At 37.7% G+C, this 20,991-nt stretch overlaps 1 long non-coding RNA gene across 21 annotated transcripts in view; it reads left to right on the forward strand.

Annotated features, from left to right (window-relative positions):
* Window positions 1–20,991, forward strand: part of LOC116556129 — a 384,428-nt gene that overhangs the window by 323,448 nt on the left and 39,989 nt on the right. For 16 of the 21 annotated variants that reach the window (XR_004270837.1, XR_004270836.1, XR_004270838.1 and 13 more), the window contains one exon: window positions 89–9,034. The exons of 1 other annotated variant lie outside the window; for it this stretch is intronic. This is a non-coding gene — a long non-coding RNA (uncharacterized LOC116556129). The remainder of the gene's footprint in view (window positions 1–88; window positions 9,035–20,991) is intronic. 4 more of the 21 variants (XR_004270840.1, XR_004270850.1, XR_004270856.1 and 1 more) reach the window with 1 other exon arrangement.

Raw genomic sequence — 20,991 nt, forward strand, 5'->3', positions numbered from 1 at the left:
ACAGTCCCCAAAGTATCATTACATTTATTTATTTTTATTAAAGAGTCAATGTGATAACTTTCTGTGACATGTTCTGTTATTTTTTTAGTTGTGTTGATGTTCCTTTCAGCTGGTCCTATAGGCCCCCTCCTCAGGAATGTCTCCCCAGTACAAAGACAAAGACTGCAGAGACTGCTATATTGATGGACCCTCAAGCCAACTATGAAGTTGAAACAAAGAAAGCGATCACCTGAAGACACCTCCTCTGCTAAGCAGCACCCCCAAATTGTGCAGCTTCAGCCACTAGGACTCTCAGAACAAGAGGCAATCTTTTCAAGAAACAGAAAAACTCAATAATGACATCTAGATTTTCATGAGCCAAGAACCTTCCCTTCCTCATGTGTATTCCTCTGTTTGTACTTAAATTCATGTGACATTCATTTTTTTTCCTAATACGGATATGCTTATTAATGTACTTGTTTTAAAATCCCAAATTGCACAAATGTGTTAATATTTTAAGAAACAAAATTAATCCTACAAGGAGAATGATTTTTAGTCACCCAGAGGGTTGGATCTTAAGAGTGGCCTACAGAATAAAAAGAACTTTTAAAATAAAGTAGTCAGAGGCTATTCAAAGGGTAAAAATAATCATACTATCACATTGCTCCACTCGACACTAACCAATCAACTATTTTTTTTTTATCAAGAAAGGTAGATTCTATGAGATAAAATCACTGCTTCTAAAGAGCTTAAATCTAATTATAAAAAGTTATAGAAACTTTTGAAAAGATAAGTAATAGATAGGCTTGGTAGAGGATAAAATCAAAAACAAAACCAAGCAAAAGATGAGTTCAGGGGAGTTCGCCATAAAGTTGGCAAAACTGGCTTTTTTAGGGAAGAAAGTTCTAAAAGAGGAAAATATGAGATGAGCCTTGAATGATATCGAAGATTTAGATAAATGGAAAAGAAGGAGAAAATGGAGCTCTTCAGGTGAATGTAATTGGAGGAGAAAATGAACACACACATCTTGTCGACTTAACCCCAAACATTCAGCAGCTCTCTATATCAAATAAAGGGCTTGCACACTCACCTCCTGTCTCTCACCCCAGGTATTACCTAGAATTATTATCATATTTCCCTTCAATTAAAGTGGGTGATTGGTGACAGTATGGAGAACTATGATTTTTCCATTAACCTAATAATAATTGGTATTTATTGAGTTCTGTTAGGCATTTCACATATTAACTCACTGAAGCCTTATGACAACTGTGCAAAATAGGTATTATTCCCATTTTACAGGCAAGAAAACTGAGGTTTAAGTAACTTGCCAAAGTGCCATATACAGGGCTTACATTCAGGATTGCAACTGCAAAGCTCATGATCTAAAGTGCTAGGTTGCAATATTGTAATCAGTGTCACAATTATTATTCCTTCTTGTATTCCTTGATATTTTTTCATGGTAAACAAATAGCTATTTCATTTAACAGTCACCTCAAACTTTTCAGCCTTCTGGTTAAAATTGATCTAGAGTGATAGAATGTATTTTCATGATAGAAATGGGAAAAAAAATGGGGGAATAAAGTTCATCAGCATTTCAGACTTTTTTTTTTGCAAGACTTTGATGAGATTGTTCACTTTTATCTACATGAAATCCCAAATCCTTGAGAATAAAAAAGGGAGAGGTTTAAGTCACCTGTTGCAATGCCCTTTTAAATAGAAGAGATAAATCTATAGCCCATAAATTAGGAGTGACTTACAGAAGATTGCACTTTGGGGTGTGGGGTAAGGACCAGGAACCAGGCCCTCCATTTCACTGTCAGTAGCTCTTGCACTAGTATGCCCTTCCTGAATTCAATGTGCAGTGTGCACCTGAATTTTATCATTGGAAACAGCCTATCTAGGTAGCAACCAGATAGTGCCTAGTAGATTGTTTCTGTTCTATACTTCTTTGGTTTCCTACCTCAATGTTAAAAATAGTTAGCAGTGAATTCCAGAAGTTGCTAATGGTTCATCCCCCAAAGAATGCATAATGTCCAAAGTCTTATGTGTATAATGTCTTCAATGGTATTTTTAAGTTATTTCGAATTCTTAGTTCACATACATAAATCATACCTAACGAGCATCTTCTTAACCAACTTTATGCACAGTATATGTTTGTAAGTGCTTCTGCACGAATATTTATACATGACTGTTTCCATAGTACTTATATTTTTAAAAATATTCAGTCATTTCCTATTCTAATTTTCATGTATCCATGTAACTGACTCAAAAATACTTCAGCCATAAAAAGCTAGAACTGAGCAAATCTCATTCTTCTTTTCCATCCCTTTTGCATGTGGCTGGCATTTAGTAATGATTAATAATGTGGTCAGCTGAATAACAGAGGTTCAAGACACAATTCTGTCTCAAAGGAGTCAGGTAAGCTGGGTCCACTTACGGATAAACATCTAAATGTGTGGAAGTATCTGATATTTGACTATGGTAAATTTCCACTTAGCTAGCTCGCATTGTCAGGCTTAGATCTCCTCATGGCTCTGGCCGTCCTGTTTTCAACATGATAACTGTTGGCCACATCTCACACAGTTCTCATTAAGTGAGTTCATAAATAAACAGAGTTTTGTTTTTTTTTTTAAAGAGCAGCCAAGCACAAAGTGTGACTTTGTTGACATTTTATGTGACTTTGTCATGTGTTTCTAACCCCCAATAAAAGCAATGTTGCATCAACTGTGAACTTGTGTTGATTTATTGAAAAAGCATGCTCTTATAAGTTGTTTGTTTTCACTGGTGTATATCAAAGGTAGTTTCAGGATCCACAAGGAGCAAGTCATCTAATGTGAAAGGAAAATTTAAATGTAGAGACAACTTCTAAAGGATCCCACATTACCTTTAAATAAAAGGTACTGTCATCTACCAAGTCAGAAACCAAGGTCTGATCCTTGTCTCTTCCAGTTCCACCAGCAATGGTCAATTACTCACGTAATCTTCTGATTTTTTTTCTTCTTTCTGTTATTTAAATATGTCTACATCTCTCTCCATCTATGCTACTGCAGTAAAGAACAACCCTAATTTCTTTCCTGGACTTCCTTACCATGCCTTCAGTTTTCTTCACACTGCCAAGGGGCAGCCAGGGAATTCTCTCTAAACCACAAATGTGATTGTATTATTTCATGGCTTCAAACTCTTCACTGGCTTCCCATTGCCCCTGAGATACCATGATACCTAGTGTTCTTCATGTCCTCATCCTGGCTCCAACAGTCCTCTCTGGACTCATCAACTCTTCAGCCCCTCTGTGGTTCTAGGCTCCCGCCATACACCTGCCTTTTCTTAATGTTCCCTGTATCTTCTGGGCTTTCTCACACATTTCAGCTTCTGTCTAGTACTTTCTCCACTACACCTTCCAGACTCCATCACTCATCCTTCACATTCCATCCTAGAAGTTATTTTCTCTGGAAAGTTTTCACCCCAGCCTCTACCACCACTAAGACTAGCTTCCCTACCTAGGGGCTTTCATGTCATTCTGTGCTTACCTCTTGTTAGTACTTATCACCCAGGGTTGTGCTCATATTCAAATATGAGATTCTAGAGCTGCACCATTCAACAAGGTAGCCACTCACCATATGTGACGATTTCAATTTAAATTAATTAAGTAAAATTTAAAATTTAGTTCCTCAGTTGCATTGCTCACATCTCAAGTTCTCAGTAGCCACAAGCTACTGGTGGCCACTCTTGAACAGAACAGATACAGAACATGTCCATCACTGAGAAAGTTCCACTGGACAGTGCTGCTCTAGAACATAAATGCTATGTTTTGCTTGCTGTTGTATCCCCTGGACTTGCAGCCCTTTCTTAACTGGAGTTTGTCATGTGAACCACAGAGAACAAAAATATGATTTGAATGATATTTTCTCAATTCTGCCAAGAATGATGTATAAAAAATACAATGTTATATGCAAAGGAAGGAGCATTAGGGTTCAATTCCAGCAGAAAATCCTGATCAGGAAAGTCTACAATAGCCTAGCACAAAGTTTGGCATCAAAAGTACTTCATAAATGTCTGCTGAATAAATATTATGACTGGACACTTGAGACAGTTTATTTATTTTTACCTAAATGTGTAGAATCATGTAGGAAATATGTCTTTAGATTCCGAAGGGCCCCTTCTCTAGAGAATGTGGTAGGTGATTTTTTAAAAATTTCATCCCAAGGATAGGTGAATTGTATTGCAGCAAAAGATTATCTATTATTTCACTTTCCTTTGATGTTTACACAGACCAAAAAAAAAAAAAAAGAAAGAAAGAAAACTGAGCTCTTATTAAGTGAATGAATGAACATAAAAGTGATTCAAGTAGGTAGCTGATTTGATACACCCTATATCTTTTAGGAATTGGCCAAAGTTTACTAAAAATATTAACTATTTACTGAGCACCTGCTATGTGCTGGGCATTTTGTTCAATTTTGAGGATACAGGAAGGGACAAGATGGACACAATTCTCGCACTCACAGTATATATTAACATTAATATAATTATTTCAGTTCCTCGCTATATCCAAAAGCAGAAGTTTTAAACCTCGGCTGTACATTGTAACCACCTGGGGAGTTTTGAAAATACCTGAGTCTCTCAAAAGATTCTGATTTAATTTGTGTGAGTGTGGCCTGGGAATTGGAATTTTCTAAAGCTCTCCTGGAGACTGGAATGTGCAGCTAAAGCTGAGAACTATTGATTATGGGAACATAATCTTAGACTGAGCTCAGAAAATCCAGAGTTTTCAGTATTAAAAGTTCATAGCATATTAGAACTAAAACCATCTGTCTAACACATTTTTATTTATTCCTCAGAATATAAACTGATACTTAACAGTCACTGAGTTGTCCAGGTCAAATAGCCAGGTCATGACTGAGATAAGACCTGACCCCAGGTTTCTGATTTTAACAAAACACTCTTCCTTGTTACACTAAACTATCTCAGGGAAGTGGAAAATATAATTACCTTCAAGTGATGAGACAACCAATAGCCACTGTGGTCATAATTTTTAACAGCAAAATTGAATTTGGACCAAGTTGAATCCCATATACTCAAATAATTCTGCTAATCAAATGTGAAAATGCAACTCATTAAAAACTATATATATATATATATATGTATATATCCATAAACAGGATACAGAGGAGGCCCACTTCCCCAGGAATCATAAGCATATCAAATTCACAAATCAATATATATATATATATTAAACTCCACTAGAAGGATATTTTGCCTTTCAACTTGAATTAGTAGCAGAAATGGTAGTGGGAAGACAAAATTTTAAAAAGTGCATTGTGCTCCCACATTTTCTGTCCCCACCCAACTTATACGACATTCTATTCCATTTCATATTTCACAGTACAGATAAATTGACAGTCTGTCCCCATGAAAAAAGTTGACATTAAAAAATAACCACTATAAAAAATAGTTACTTCTCGCAGTTACCACCATGCACCACTTTTAGATTCTACTCATAGATCAAGAGAATCCCGGAACTCTGTCATCAAATCTACTCTACTCTATCCATATAAAATCACATAGTGAAAATGTGCCATTCCATATTTTAAAGGCATCAGAAGAAAACTAACGTCCACATACTTCCTTCAAAATGCATTTCAGTGTTTGAGATTCTACACAGTTGGGAAATTCTTATTTCTATTCCAAATCCCTCACGCTGTAGTTTAATCCCATTTTCTCTTGTTCCCTGTGGAGAGAGAGAACAGCCAGCCTCCATTCTTTTAAACTCAATCCCTTCATGTCCTTAAAGACAACTACTTCCCAGCCTTCTCTTCTCTGGAATAAATAAGAACAGTTCCCATCAGGAAAAGTTTCTCCTGGATTGTGCATATTCACGGCCATATCACATGTATTCATGCTCATCACATAATGCTCATAACTAAAACAAGCCAAGGCCAAGAGCAAAAACAAGCAAATGTATCATTGTTTTCATGAATGAAGTTACAGAACCAATAATAGACACTGAATAAATTGCTGAAAATGATGATCTTCCAATGATTATGTACCAAAATTATCATAATTTCTTTTAAACGTGTTGGCAATGTGTTGTTTTTGGAGAGGTGAATTAAAAATTAAATGATTAGGTTTCAATTTCCTTTATGCAAGTTCTCCCCATGCACTGCAATGGAATATTCCATTCAGCATTCCACAGCGGGAGCCACCATTGCTTTGACAAAAATAGATACAGTATTGGAACATTCAGTCAATGGAGTAATCCAATTGTCTGAACATTCTTTTCTGCTTTGTCATTTACATTTTAATAAATCCCAGAATATGTCAAGCTGTATCCAGTCGTACCAAGTGTAGCTAACCACATGCAGTTACCAGATGCAATGAGGGAATCATAACATGCAACTCCTACAATGAATCAACATTTGGTTTATGTGTATTTTTAGGCTCCTACATTTGAAATAGGAATACTCTTAAAAATGAAAAATAGATATTTTGAAAAATATGTTAGTATATTCAGCTTTCACAAAGGAAGCTGTGGGCCAAGTGTGCTCTATTTAATTGATCCAGGAATTCTGGCATCTGCTGACCTCAAGGACAACACTATATATAGATAACAACAATGTGGAATGTTACATTATTATCTTATGTCTATTTCTCTGCCAGTTTACTGTCTCTCCATTTAGAAGAGTCAGATAATCATATTTTAAAGACATGTGACATTTGACATTCCATGATGTCAAGACTTCAGGTAAACCAGTCCTAAAATATGTGTGTGTGTGTATGTATGTGTGTGTAGTTATTATGCATATATGCATAACTTAGTCCATGCATATAACAGCCACCAAGTTTTTCAAGACTTTGAGAAATTTCTTATCCTGGCTTATAAGAGCCCAGTGAATTTTTGCAATGGGTTTAGAGCTGTAATGATGATGGAATGAGCCTCAGCATGTTGGGGATCCCTAAGCAGCAGGTACATGCTTAGAGAGGAGGGTTGTCCAAAGATGACACTATTAAGACTACTCTCTTTTAGTAAAAATCACATGAGACATTGGCTCTGGTTATATCCTTTGTATGTAATTATCTAAGTCACTTAAGTTAACCCATCAGATAAGTCCCATTTTAGGTTTCTCCTCTCAACCTTCTAATTATTACCCTTTAAGATAATGACTGCCAAAAATCCCAGGTTATTTCCTGACATCAGGTAAATCTGATTAGCGTTAAACTTGTGATATACTCAAGGACTAAAAGGAACCATGAAAAAAAATTTTATTTTTTTGCTGGTGCTTAGAGCACTTTAAATGCTTGCAGCAGGGATTGTGAGTAGTGCACCACGATTATTACAATATCCAGAGTTAGGTATTATGTTGAGGAGACTATATCATAGTTTACCAGTAGTGGGAGGCAGAAAATTAAAAGTCCAGTAGCATTGTAATGCACAAGTGATGTTGGCAGAATTTCTTGATTCCCAGAGTTTTCTCTTACTCTGCTCATGGTGTGATAGCTTGTAGGTTCAGCGGAAAAGTAGGAACAAGCCAATGGCAGAATAATTGCAGCACCTTGAAGGCCTCTAGGAAAGGACTTCTGCAACTTCCCCATGCACTTAGAGTACCATCAACACTTGCTCTCATAAACTACTATAGTAACTGGGGAATATGGCTCATTCAACGAACTTGAATTAATAAACTAAGCAATCAACATTAGGGAGAATTTGGGGAGGAACGTTAGCCAGTGCATGTCAAGAGACACGTTCAAAGTTCATTTTCATGAATCAAAGGTCCTATGTTCTAGATCCATTGATAATTATTTCCTTTACAATTTCTGTAGTAGAGTTAGCTCTTTGGTAAGAAGAGAAACATAGTAGTTAGCTTGTTCTTACTTTACAAAGATTTTGAAAGTAAATATGGTATAGTGTTTGAGAAGGTCTTTAGATTACATACCCCTGGCTTTTAAATACCCAGGTTAACAGAGATGAGCAGCGTGCAGATGTTATAGAAAATGAGTATGGTTTTCAGAATATGCTTTAGATCCTTTCTTCCGTCAAATTCCCTTTTTAATTCCAGGTTCATAGACTTTCACTGATGCAGAAGTCACAAAGGCCATCTAGTACAATTCCCATCTTTTGCTTGAATTTTCTATGTTAGCTTATCATGGACCACATTCCTGATCAGCAGTTCCATCTTTGGACAACTCAGATCATTTGAATACTTTTTCTTTTTATTGAATCACAAGGGCCTCTTTCATTGTTCCTTTTTTACCCTTAGGAGATATAGTGTAAGTCTAATCTCTCTTCTATATGTCAGTCATACAGATATTTAAAAGAAGAAATCATGTTCCTTCCAGAGTCATTTTTCTCTGGGCTGCACACACTTAGTACTTTCAGGCATTCCTCCCATGCCATTATTTCACATACTTTTGTCATTCTTGTGAGTCTCCACACTCCAATTGGTTTGTTTGCCTTGTTAAATGTACTGCCCTGAATTGAATGTGTTTTTCTAGATGTGGACTGACAAAGGGGAAGAAATGTGTGATGATCACCTTTAAAACTTTTTCCCTAAGTACTGGATTTCTGGAAATAAAACTCATATTAATCTTTTTAGCAACCATCTAGCAGCATTGATTTATCTTATCTTACTATCTATTAAAACACTTAAGTCTTTTCTATACATGCTACTGTCAAACACTATTTCCCTCATCCTAAAATTCAGCTCATCATTCCATCTCCCAATATCTTTTTATCCTAAGTAAGATATCTGATAAATTAGATTTTTTTTCAGAATCATTTTATTCAAATGTTTGACTCATACTTACCCAAAAGAGGTCAAAAGAAGCTTAGTGAAGTCACATACTGAAGTTAGGATTCTAAATGTCATTCCCCAAAACTAACAGTCTAATAACTTCCAAAGAAAGAAGTGAAGTTAGTCTGGCATGGTTGGTTTTGTTTGTTTGTTTTAGCATATTTACATGCTTTGTTTTGTTTTAATAACTACTGATGCTAGGAAGAAGCTATCTAGATAAATGATGGATATCCAGGGAAATTTGTTCCCGGATCAACGTTTTGCTTTAGGTAATTAAAAACGGCAACATTCTGTATGTGAATAATTGAGATTATCATAGTGCATGCACTGATGTTTAAATAACTGGATTTTTCTTTTTCCTGCTATCTTATTGGGTTGATAAATATCCTTCCTTGAAAGAGGAGATTTAGGGTAAACAGACTAGGAAATCTTTTGCCTATAGTATGTATGGATATTAAGATGTCTATATATCTTCAAAACTTACCTATCCCACAAAGTAAAAGCAGATGTGGTTTAAAAATATATATTTTTGGTTTCTCACTGTAGTAACAATCCTCTATATAAGGTGGGTATGATCTGGCATCTATTCAAGGGGGTTATCTACCAAAGCGGCTAAAGAAACTAATAGGAATTTCAATTAGAATTCATGAAATGAGTTGAAATTCATGAAAAAGCAGTTCCACAATCTGGCTCCAGAAGACAGAATCTTCAGCAAGGCTCCAACGTACTATGCTGTTGGATGGTGGTGTGTATTTGATCATTGAAAGCACCCTTTCATTCCTGCCCTCACTCCTGTGCTGAGAGTTGGCGATTCTTTCTCTGTACTCCATTTGCTTTAGCCCTCCCCTCTTCCCTTTTTCTCCTTTCCTTTTCTCATTGGTATTTCATCTTTCTTTTTTTCACTGATTTTCTGAGAAGTCATGGTTCTTTCCACTAATTATGGATTATTGTCATTTTTTTTTGAGACAGAGTCTCGCCCTGTTACCCAGGCTGGAGTGCAATAGTACAATTTCTGCTCACTGCAACCTCTCCCTCCTGGGTTCAAGTGATTCTTCTGCCTCAGCCTCCTGAATAGCTGAGATTACAGGCATGTACCACCATGCCCGGCTAATTTTTTGTATCTTTAGTAGAGACAGGGTTTCACCATTTTGACCAGACTGGTCTCGAACACCTGACCTTGTGATCTGCTCTCCTCGGCCTCCTGAAGTGCTGAGACTACAGGTGTGAGCCACCACTCCTGGCCAATTATGGATTATTTAAGAGCCATTACTATTTGAATTTGGTGTACATATTTGGCTTTACTTCTGATGCTACTATTGTTCCCTTAAGACTTCATTTGCTTAAACCAATGTTAAAATTACATCTACAGCTTCATGTAGGAAGTCATATGGATTCTGTTATCTCCTTGAAGAAAAGGAAAAAGGAAAGAAAGGAGCCCTTTCTAGACGGTTTCTATGCTTTTCCCCTGAGTTACTTGCATACTTTCCTCTTTTGCTATCTGGTTTCTTTGACGGGGGAAAAGATTTAATACTAAAAGGCTGTCCCAACCGTTCTTCTCTATTTCAGTGAGTAGCGCTACTCACTTTCACCATTCTCCTCAAGGCCACCCCTCCTATTCACTAAGTGGTTCTTCAACTAGGCTGTGTATTAGAATCGCCCTGGAGAACTGGTAAATCACAGATTGCTAGATCTCCTCCAGAATTACTGATCCTGTAGGTATGGGATAGAGGTCTGGGATTTGCATTTCTGACAAGTTTCCAGGGGTTGCTGCTGTTGTGGGTCCTGGGACGACACTTTGAGAGTCATTGCTCTAATTCTAAACCAGGACTTCATCCTTCCTCAACCATTTCTTCCATAGGATAAATAATCCTGGTTCTTTTAACTTTTTTTTTTTTTAAATACGATCTATTTCCAGAACTCTTAACATCAGGGTAGCTTTCTTTCAACTGTTTCCAAATCTATCCTTAGCTGGATGGCCAGAACTAGATACAGGACTGTAGGTAATTCTGATGTAATAAAAATACAAACTCCTTATATTTTAATGATATAATTCTCCCAAAGAGTTAGAGCAACACTTTTTAAAATCTATTATTTAGTTTGTCTACCTACTATTCATCTGAAGTTATCTCATTTTGGTAAAGGAAATATTTGGGGTAGCAATATTGAGCAGGTAGCATGAAAACCTTCAGGACAACACTTGAACTCTGCTTTCCTGATTCCTAGTTCACAAGGCTAAATTTTTGGAGAATTTTGTAAATTTTAAAATCCAAAGTCCAGTTTAGTTCATTGAAACAAGGTAAACTGCTTCGACCTAATAATACACTGTTTAAAAGTAAAATTCGCTTGATTTTGAGTCCAAATTGTTGTCGGCTGTGCCTGATTTAAAGAACTCTCTTCAAATACAATGAAAAACTCAAAGTCTTTTACTTAGACCTTTATTTTATCTTATTTTAATTAATTAATTTATTATTTTATTTTACCGAGACAGAGTCTCATTCTGTCACCCAGGTTGGAGTGTAATGGCGCGATCTTGGCTCACTGCAGCCTCTGCCCCCAGGATTCAAGCAATTCTCCTGCCTCAGCCTGCCAAGTAGCTGGAATTACAGGCATGAGTCGCCACACGTGGCTAATTTTTGTATTTTTAGTAGAGATGAAATTTCACCATGTTGGCCAGGCTGGTCTCGAATTTCTAACCTCAAGTGATCCCCCTACCTCGGCCACCCAAAGTGCTGGGATTATAGGTGTGAGCCACCATGCCTGGCCTCTAGACTTTATTTTTATGACCACAGGTAGTGTCTTTACACTGTGATCCTACCTTTGGCTTTCAGTTTGCTAAGCATATTAATGTGGGTGCAGTGTGTCCCAACATTTTATCTCTTGTAGTAAAATAGCCTTCTGCCTCTATAAGTTGATTATGACATTGTTACATTCTTTCCAATCTTGCTATTCTCCAGATAATTAGGGATTTCTACATTTATCATTTACTTGATCTTATGTACATATTTCCACTTACAAAAATGAGAAATAGAGCTTAGAGGGAAAGCAGCTTCTCCACCTACCAATTTTATTATTTACATGATCTCAAAGTCCTTTAGCTCCCTAAGCCCCATGGTCCCCTTTCTGCTTTTCTTACATCCTGTCTTGTCTTCCTGTCATGACAAAAAAAAATGAAGAGTTTGACAGCTGATAAGGCCATAAAGCTGGATTAGATAGGTTTTTAAGGGTCCTATTGTTTGCCCCTAAACCATTATTGCAAAAGTGAAAGGCTCTAACTGTTCCACTGACACACAAATTGCCATCAGCAAGGTATTAGAAGGAATCTCATTTATTACCACCAAGGAAATAAATAACACCAATGGACTGAGTGTCTTTCATCCAAATTAGACTAACCAAATCAATTCAAATCATTAGAATACATTATATCCAATTAAATATAAATCTGCCTTGTAAATAGCCACTTACCTGCTTGCCCAGAGCAATGTAATGCTTTATGCTAAACTAACAGTTTAAAAAATTATAGAATTGACTGGCAAACTATTTTAATGAGTTGTTACAAATTTTTTTACTTAATTCATTCAATAAACATTAATTTAGGACCTACTATGCCCTGGGAATACAAAGATGAATAATACATAATCCTTGTTGTCAAAGCGCTCACCTCATTAGGGGAAACAGACATGTAAAGAAAGGCTGATCCTTAGTAACGTTTAGTCTCTGGAAAATTAATGGTGTGAATTTCTGCCTGATTCAAGTCTGGGGAGGGAGCGGTAGGAAGATGAAGATAGTAGAGGAAATATCTAGAGGAAAGTAAAAGATGAAAATTTGAGAGAGACTGCATAAAGGATTGTGTCCAATGCCTTCCAGTGGACATGTAAATACAGGTTTAAGTTAAGTTGAATATAATGAAGAAGATAGGCCTGTGTAGGAGTGGTGAACATTGTATTCCAAAGTCAAAGAGAAACGGCTTTCTGATTCTCAAAAAGGTTGAGTTACCTATGATCCCATTCCATCGATTCTTAAGGATTATTATACCAAATACACTAAAAACATATTTGCAGGGGACTCACTAGCAATGGGGGAAACATTCACATTCTTTGACTTATGCTTCTATCCCCTAGATAGTCCATTTAGTTAAGTAATAATATGTTCTTTCCTTTATATATCAAGCTTTAACTCATCCACATTTAGGTGAAGACATATGTTAAAGACACACAGGGAGCCACCCACACTTTCCTTAAATAATGGCCCTGTTCTCTTTAAACAATGGCATTTGGTGGGTGGCCAGCTGGACTTAGGCTGGACTATCTGAGATCATGGTACACAGTGAGGACCAAGTGTCTTGAGTAGAAATTAACTGATCTATATAAGGATTGAATTTACAACATCTTGAACGCAAAGCCCAAGCCAGCTGATTATAGAATCAAACTACGTAAGAAGATTATCTTCTTCATTTTAGGTTTTCAGTATCTTCTTTGCAAAGGCACATTCCCCTCCGAATCTCTTAATTGAGATTAAATGAGGAGTTTGAGAACCCTCCCTCTTCGCGCCCGCATGGTGGGACACTGGAGCCTTTTTTAGACCTTTAAGAGAAAAGAGGTTCTACAGTGAGGTATCAAGTTCATTGACTGTACAACCAGGTAGACTCCAGAAATGAAATAAACTTAAAATCGATGCTGAGAAAAATTTTAGAAGTAGCTTTTGAATCCTAAAAGAAAGTCATATAAAAAATAAGTTACCTTCTTCCTGAGTCATTTAGTTTTAGCTTTTTGATTTGTTTCCATTTTCAGCCCTACTCACCATCCTGCATTGTCCAAGATGTTTTGCAATAATTATAGCTTATTATTAGCCAATAATCATGAATTCATCTTTTTACCTGATTCTTCAGTTTATATGTTCTGCTCTAGAGAATTTTTAAAATTTTGCTATCAGGTTCTGCATATCGACACTTCTTGCGTGTGTGTGCCAGCTTTCAATCAGAGCATTGCTGAGTTCTCATTGGCCAATTTGCTTATGGTCTGAATGCCAGTCAGTAATGCCCATTCACAAACGCATGGGATGAGGCAATCATGCTTGCAGCGAGGAAGCCTCTCATGCGATTTACTTTGTATGTAGTTTATAATCACTTTTTCTTGCATCTGGCTAAATGTCTGACCATGTGAAGTCTCATGAATACTAAAGAGCAAGTGCCCCAAATATGTGCACATTTTTATTGTATAATTGATGCAAGTGACTGCTCTGTAAATAAGATGTTTGCACATACAGTGACTTTGTGTTGGGCCAGGGGCTATTTACTGGGAGCCAACAGATGCTCTTTATACAGTGGAGGCCCTGGTTGAGCCTCACTTGTGAAGTTGGACAGAATTTTCTCCAGCATTCTCCCATGTGGTAGTGCTCTGCCTAACCCTTAGCTCTGTCCTGTGTCTCCTTCCCTTTAGGGCCTTGAGCTCAGCTCTCTATACCTGCTGGAGAGTCCCTGATAGAGTAACGTTTCTCTGATGTATTATTGAATAAGCTGGAGTCCTCCCATGGGTATTAGGGTTTTAATGAAGAACCTAGAAGACTGACAAGACTAAACTGCTCAGAGAAGAATTCTCCAATGATTATTTTCTTTTTCTTTTTGGACACCATGGCAGACTTACAGGAGTGAAGGGAGGAACCCAGGCTAAATCACTTTTACTCGTATTTCTCAACACAACTTGGGAACACTATTAAGCAGACAAAGCGTATCCGTTGTTCCCTCATTCTACTTCCTACTTTCCTGCAGTAACCCGGACACTCTGTAACCTTCTGTTTCCTTCACTTGCCTTCAAGTCCAAATCCACTGAAGTGCCCAGAAACACATTCTTGCCCCTGTGTCTCCATCATTGTTCTGCCAGGAGAGCTAGAGACATTCATTCCACCCACACAGGAGGACCAGAAAATATGCTGCTTTTGAGGATTGTACATGAGGTCCCTTAGAGCCCAAGAATACCAATCTGTATCCTAAAAGGTTCACGTGGCAATAACATCATTAATACAGTGTCTCAGAGTTATGGATGCACCTTCTCCTTTTGCTTTTTCAATGCTCACGATTTTAATCGCTGGAATGGAGCTTAGAGGTCATCTATACAACTCCACCTGCCTTCTTCTTCTCCAGTGCAACCTTCAGCCATCCTATTCGTTTTCCTAAGTTCAACTTTACCTATGTTTACAAACAGATATCCAGCCCCAGCAAAAGATGCAGAGGCTAATCCCAATCCATGGCATTTCATTCCATCTAACCTTTACCTCAATGGAAGACCAAGTTAGAATTTCCTTAACCAGTTTACAATTTCCTTATAGCCAAAATTCTTTTCTTAAATTCTAAGTGCAGTTTAACTGCAAACAAAGATATATTTCTCGGTTAAAGGTTTATGGGTTTTATTTAAGCTACTCAGGACTGATGTTGGTGGTATACTCACTATTTTCTCCATCTTGCCTTGTGTTTATTTCTCTACTTCTTCAGGTTTATTATTTATTCATTGAGCTATTTCCTCCCCTCCCCCTGGCCTTATCTCTGTCCTCCTTTATCATGTTCTTCTCCGGACCATCCTTCTTGTCTGCCTACTTTGTTTTCCACACACACTGAATATTATTAGCACAGATGCTAGACCACTTCCCACTTTCACAATCCCAGAAACATCTGATTGCAGGGTAAAATGCCTTTAATGGCCATTCTATTCAGTCACCTGCAGTCAAGTCACTGCTCTGCCCATAAGCAACTGCTATCATCATTTCAAATCTGAATAGAAATATCGACTCCTCAAGAAAGCCTTCTTTGACCTCCCCCAATTAGATCCTGTCCCTTTGTTTGTGTTCTCATAACTTGCTGTTATGTTTTTCTTTATACCATTCATGGTTTGTAATTATATATTTCAACAATGATTTGATAAATGCATGCTCCTCCCGTAGGAGTTTTCTCCAAAGAGGGGAACTGTGTATGGTTTACTCACCACTGCATCTCCATCTCTGAGTTCAAGCCTGGCTTGTAATAAGAAAAAATGAAGATAATTTCTTCTTATTATTATTACTAATACTAACATCTATGATTAGCCTTGTTTTTAATTAAAAAACCACATCTGATGATAGGTGAGGGAGTTATAGATTTGCTCTTTCCTTTACTCACTAATTCATTCATATGTTCCATACAGCCATCAAACAATAACAAAAAATTTATATATTTCATGATTGCTGTTTAAACCTCTTTTCAAGCAAACAAGGGTGAAACAGCTAAAAACTCTACCCGTTGAAGAAACTTGTAATTGTTTAGAGGGTAACAGGCAGACACAGAAACATACATGATTCTAATACAAAATAGAAACTGTTCAGTACCCAAGAGAGCTAGAAAGCACATAGAGCTTGGAGGACTGGAGAAAGATTTACAGAGGCGGCAGCCTTTAGCTGAGACTTGATGGGCTTGGGAACCTTGGACAGGTGGAGGTGGGAAGAAACAGTGCTCTAGATGGAAACAAGAGGGAGATCAAAAGCTTGTATCTGTGTCTGTAGAATGCCACGTGCACGTATACAAAACAGTCAATATCTTAGTGATCTCAAAAGGGAGATGGTGCAGAAACTGAAGACTGAAAGCAGGTCCTGGAAAAAATTGAATGTTGGTGACAAGAACTTAGATTTTTATTCTTAGGCCAGGGTGGGTTCATTGGAGGCCTTTGAGAATGATGACCTCAACTGAATTGTGAGTTTGGAAAAGTAATTTAGCACCACTGTATCTCAGGGTTAAACTGGCTATTGTCCTAATGTCAAAGACTCCCATCTCTGATGTTTGATTCCCTATTCCTTAGTGTCCAAGGGCAGGGACTCTAACCTCTGCTGCTCTGGCCTGAAATCATCTACTAAGTGTCCCTGATACTCATTACCTGCAGTTTAAAACTCTGCTTATCATTTGCATGTTCTCAAGTGACACACTTGATCTTGGTCTCTTTAAATAAAAAGACAACTCTTAGCACATCTTTCAAGCCAGGTCTTCTTCCTTCTATTTTCAGATGAGGAAACTGAGGCTTATAATTGGCAGAACTGATATTCAAACCCAATCTTCTGATCCCAGGTCTAGCACTCTTTTCTGTCATAAATTGACAATCTCTGTTAGCTGTAATAAAAGTTAAAAAAATGAATGAGTATACGTCGACACACAACAATTAAAATTTTTTGACTCCTTTCTATATGCAGATCCTGATCTAAGTTTTTTATGTGTATTGAATCACTTAATGATCACAAAAATTTTGTGAGATAGGTACTATTGTTATCCCCTTTTCCAGGTGAGGAAATTGTGACATGAGCATTTAAGTAATGTACCAGTCATACTATTAAGTAGAAGAAACTGGACAGAAACCCTGGCATTTGACTTTTGCATATGTGCTTTACTGCTGTGCAACTGCCTCCTAAGTTTAGGGATACACATATGTGAATGCACCTATTCATTTTCCCATATGCAGTAGGTGCTTAATAAATGTGCCTGAATGTTAGTTCTAGCTTGGATTTCAACTGATGTTGTATGCATCCCACTTGTCCTGTGCCTCAGACCCATTTTGCTATCTGTGATTTGTTCTCCAGATGCTCCAACATAGGTGGTCATCCCTCAATTAATGGATCTACTGCTGTGCATTTATGTTCACCCCCTGCAACCCCAGGGGTCTACATTCACTTTCCATCATGGTCTTTCCAGTCAAGTTCAAGCCTTCCCTGTTCTAGTTAGTTACAGATGACATTTGCTCTTCTATGCTTGCATAAGACATGGTGACATGTCACATACATACTTTTGGGGTGACATACACACTTTCTGGGGGATGAGCCTTTTATAAACCTAAAACTCCTCTTCCAGCATTATATGAGATTCCAAAGACTATCAGGGAAGATCTTTTGGAATGGCAAGCAACTCACTAAAAATTCACCAAAGCAGATTAAATTTTTAAAAGCAAAACTAAGAGCGGTTGTATATCTATCTACTATGTTATGTGCCAGGCACTAAGCATTTTCAAATATTATGTGTCTTATTTAGAAATTACAACAATTATGTGAAGAATCATCATCTTATTTTACAGAGAAGAAATCAGGCTCAGAGAAATAAAGGCGCTCATGGTCACGACTAGGGAGTTGTGGAATGACAGTACAAATATAGGTGTGTCTGACTTCAAAGTTCAGTCATTTGATTGACAAATATTCATTAAGTGCCTACCATGGGCCAAATACTCTGTTAGGTCCTGGGGATGTGTCAAGTAAGCAAGCTAGGCATGGCTCCCTCTATAAAGAGCTCACAATCCAGCAAGAACAGATAACTACATAAATGGTGATATCAAGTGTGATAAATGCCTGAGATGGAAGAAATGCAACTAACATGTTCCTTCTTTGTATTCCAAAGGTAATAAACAATGTAAGCTTTATTTTTTTTAGAAATGTACGTCACATTTAATAAAGCAATTATTCCCTTCCCTCCAATCTTCAATCTTCATATTCTCACTCTACTAAGGGAGTTTATTAGAACAACTGAGGGTCTTAGCAGTATGTAAAACACTGTGATATCTACTATTAGAAAATTTAAAAATATAGATGCCGTGTTAGGCCTTCAGAAGTTTAGATAGTGGTAATTTACAAGATATGTGCTAGAAAAGTTTAGGGAAACTTGTAAGAGGGCCCATTTTGGTAACTCAGCTCCTTTTGCAGAAATGGTTGGGAAAACCTGGCTAGCATGGGATAGTACTTTGGCAATGGCAGTGGCAGGCTGTGCGCTCTGAGAGGAGCTTGTGCCCCGGTCTTGTTTACAATTTGTCTGAGGCTCCTTTAGCTCAGCCCAGCCAGATGGACTCTTCCTCTCAAATATCAGACCTGATCTCTTCAAATAAAACAGTACAAAGCACATTAAAAGCTTTGATCCAACTGTTCACTTTGCATTTGTGTGTGTTGGGGAAATGGGGACAAAGGAAGGATTTATGAGGCCTTGCCGTGGGTGGCCAGCGCAGACACTGGGCACGTTAGAGGGAAGACGGGAGTGCTTGCTCTGTGCCGAGGCTCTCTGGACCCGCGGCAGCCCTGGCCTGCTCAGACGCCCCTGTGTGCCCACCACCTTCCCGGAATTTGCTCTGTTGGCCTCTTTCACATTTCGGTCTTCTGGTCATAAAGAGAAAGTTCCTGCAATAGGAGCCCTGGCTTAGCTGGTCAATCTTTTTCTCTGCCTCAGGGCAGGATGGAATCAGACACCTTTCTTTAGGATTTTCCTGGAAAAGAAGTTTGTCAACATCTCTTGATGACACCATCTTCCATTTCCATGAGCACATTGTACCTTTGAATCAGTTCTTATAGAGTAACTTATTTGATTCATATCATTCTGAAACAGGTGGTTATGTATGCATTCTCTCTCCCTCTCTCTCTCTCTCTCTCTCTCTCTCTCTCACACACACACACACACACACACACACACACACACACATGCTACACAGACATTTCTACTACACATATTAGAAAACTGAGTGTTTTGATTCCAGGAAGAAGAAATAAAAAGTGACTCCTGTTATATACCAGACACTTTCAACAGATGATCTCATCCTCTCATTCCCACGAAGTAGGTAAGATTTGCTGCTTTAAGGATGAAAACTACAGACGCTCAGAGAGTTTAAGAACTCTCTGGTTTGTTTATAACAGACACCCATGATCATATTACCTATTATGATATCTATGATTACCAAAAGGATGGAGCTAAGATTCAAAGTCAAGTATGTTGATCCCGAGTCCTGTTTGGTTTGCTCTTCTGTGCTCGTCAGCCTGCAGTTGCAAAGCTACACCCCTCACGGGACTTCCATCCTCTAACTTCTAGCTCAGTGTTCTTTGCCTCTGCCAAACCTGCGGTGTGAAGAGCCTGCAGCTCTCGGAAAAATACGCCTTTATGTCTGTTTTCTTTTATTTGTCTTCAGGAGAGACAGAGAACATCTCACAGGAAAGCTTCAATACAAGTTTTGGGATCAGTAAATGAAAGGAAATTATATGGGCAGAACATACAATATGTTGAATGAGGATTCAGGAACCTTCTTATGCTTAGGAGTGGGGATATAGCAGAAAATTGCAGCCTTCTTTTAGTTGAACAGAAAAGCAACTCTGATTACTTAGTAAATATAGTGGGTGAAGTCTATAGAATCCATGAGTGTTAATGTAATATTGTCCTCTTATTTCTCAGCTCCAAGTCACCTTGCCTTCCTCACCCAACCCAACCAACCCTGCCTCCAGATAAAACTGTTGTACATTAAGCACTTGGTCCCTGGATAGTTCAGGGATGGGCGCTAGAGAGAAAAGGAATTTAGAAATTCCAATACAAACACAATACATAAAGCTTCATAAATTTCAGTGATTAATGAATTTAAATGCCCCTTTAAAAAAATTCTTCCTAGATCTCAAAAACAAATGAAGCATTTTAAAAAATAAAGATAAAACATGTTTGCTTCATGTTTATCAAATAGTATTTAAAAATAGCTTGTCAGTGTGTGTGAGAGAGAAAGAGAGAGGGAAAGACTAGGTACTGTAATTTTAATTGCTTGTAATCTAACTTGCCTTTTTGTTCCTTTTTTCTTCCTTTCTTTCTTTTCTTTTTTTGTATCAGTTAATCTGTTGGTTACATTTTCAGCTTTTCTTTGCTTCTGGTTTCATTTTCAGATGAAAAAATGCTAGGCACACAGTGCTGCTGTCTGGTTGCCATGGCGACCACAGCCTATTATCCTGCCTTGTCATTCATCAAGAAAGAATTACACTTGACAGAGGCAGAGGAAAATGCCTGCAGTTTGCAGCATAGGAGGAAAAAAAGCTTTTCTTGTCTTCTATGTATGTAAAAGGTCTTTAATGCCCGTTTAGTTACGTTTTATTTAGCATTATTTATTACTTGTAAGGACAATAACTGATACCTGTAAAAATACATCCCCTCCCTCCTAAACTATTTAACTTGCAATTTGTTCATTTGCCTTGCTTCCCCATTTCAGACCTATACCTAGTGTCGTGCTCCCACCCACCACTACAAACACCGCTTCCACTCCAGCAATAGAAACAGCCAAATGATTACATTCTCCACGGAGAATGACCACTGCAAAGGTAGCTAAGCAAGCCAGTTTTCCTTTCAAAAACGTTTTTTTCTAATCAATAGTTCTGTTGTCCTGCAATTCTTAAAACTAATGAGTGCCATACATAATCAATGAATAATTGAATACATTAATAACTT

Source organism: Sapajus apella, unplaced genomic scaffold, assembly GCF_009761245.1.
Source record: "Sapajus apella isolate SASKATOON/1434 unplaced genomic scaffold, GSC_monkey_1.0 scaffold16, whole genome shotgun sequence".
Classification (NCBI taxonomy): Eukaryota; Metazoa; Chordata; class Mammalia; order Primates; family Cebidae; genus Sapajus; species Sapajus apella.